Genomic DNA, 1,814 nt, shown 5'->3' on the forward strand with positions numbered 1-1,814 from the left:
GAGAGGCTTGTCTTAAATCTTGGCGAGATGATGGGCTTTCTTCATTCAGTATTAGCAGATTAGACATGTTTTATGAGCCAATCACTCCGGATGATGTGCTGCTGTGGGTAAACGCAGGAACACAGCATGGTTTGGTTCACTTATGGATTCATAATTAAAGAAGAAATACAATATGGAACGGGAAATGTTGTCATCTGTTGAGATGGAACTCTGCAGCGATGTATCTGCTCCAGCTCCGTCTTCTGTCAGCTGAACTGAAATTCGGTGCACGTTTGATCTTAAATGGATACTTTATTCATGAACTGTGCAGCTAAACTGCAGTTTGCACACATATCTGTCAGTCTCGTCCTTAACGTTCGCATGCATCTGATACGTTTAAGAAAGAAAAGAGAAAAAAAAGAATCTTTTGTTTGACCAAAGTATATTCCTCTCTGTGAGATGGCAGATGCCCACTAGCTATGATAGCGCTACACTTTTAGTCATGCAACAGTAATTCTTCGCTTGCTTGCTTTCTCCCTGTTTACTGATTTGCTTCTGATGTCTTGCCAGAGTAATCGAGGTAATCTCTGGGAGGAGAAGAGAAGATGAGGAGAGTGGGGAACAGGCAGAAAGGGTCTGCCAGCACATGAAATCAGAGCTTATATAAGTGTAGCCAAAACTCCTGAAATTCACCTCTCGCACACAGTCTTGGCCCACCGACGACCAAGGTTTAGGTTTTTTGTGCTTAATTAAATGCAAAGCTGCCTCATTGGAGTGAATGGAAATGCTACAAACAGCCTTCTCTGATTGTGTTGACACATTGCAACATAATGTGTGAATCTGAAACTTTTCATTCCATCTCTCCTGATATCGGTTCTTAACGAAGTAGGAACAGGATCAGTCCATGCATGGAAATTCGCTTGACAGAAATCCAGCCAACAAAGACTTGGTGATGAATCAATCAAGAAATTAGAGTTGGTTTTCATCTCTGGGCTCACAATCAGTTAATGAATCAGTCAGTAATTATATCTTCAGAACCTTTTGTACAAGTTAGTGCAGTCCCTAGTGCGTTACAGATGACTGACAATCCAATAACAACACAGTGCAATTACAAACTGTTTGAACCAATTGAAGACTAACATGAACAACAACAACAAAAAGAATTACAAAACAAAAACTTTGATTATGAAACTAATAAAATTAGTAAAAGGCAGTCCCAAATTAAATATTTTAACTTTTTATACTACAAATCACAAAAATGAAACCTGAATGTAAAAACATATACAACAAGGCCAATGTTGAAAATGGTCATATTAATATTTTAAAAACAAGCAATATAAAATATGATTTCTTTTACAGCAGACGAGATGTTGGCTATAGCAGGTCCTTAGAGCCTGCGCTGATCAACTAGCACCGGTGTTCACGGAGATCTTCAACCTCTCCCTGGCCCAAGCTGTGGTTCCCACGTGCTTCAAACAGTCCATTATTGTCCCTGTTCCAAAGAAACAACAGCCCGCTTGCCACAATGACTACCACTGACTTCAATTGTGATGAAGTGTTTTGAAAGACTGATGAGAGATCACATCACTTCTTCACTTCCTGCCACCATCGACTCACTTCAGTTTGCTTACCGGACTAATCGTTCCACAGACGATGCCATATCTCACCTGCTCCACACATCCCTGAGTCACCTTTGCACTTGCAGAGTGTATTATGTTAGGATGCTGTTCGTGGACTACAGTTCAGCATTCAACACAATAATTCCCTCTAAGCTTTTCACCGAGTTGACGGATCTAGGACTCAGCTCATCACTGTGTCAGTGGATCCTCAACTTC

General features: G+C 40.6%; 1 long non-coding RNA gene across 1 annotated transcript in view; it reads left to right on the forward strand.

Moving 5' to 3' along the window:
- The window catches only part of LOC102312583, a 61,898-nt gene extending 60,391 nt beyond the window's left edge, over positions 1 to 1,507 (forward strand). Inside the window, exon 5 of the long non-coding RNA XR_006052823.1 lies at positions 1,339 to 1,507. This is a non-coding gene — a long non-coding RNA (uncharacterized LOC102312583). The remainder of the gene's footprint in view (positions 1 to 1,338) is intronic.
- Positions 1,508 to 1,814: the final 307 nt, after the last annotated feature.

This window comes from Haplochromis burtoni, unplaced genomic scaffold, assembly GCF_018398535.1.
Source record: "Haplochromis burtoni strain Fernald_Lab_line unplaced genomic scaffold, NCSU_Asbu1 Contig_10, whole genome shotgun sequence".
Taxonomy (NCBI): Eukaryota; Metazoa; Chordata; class Actinopteri; order Cichliformes; family Cichlidae; genus Haplochromis; species Haplochromis burtoni.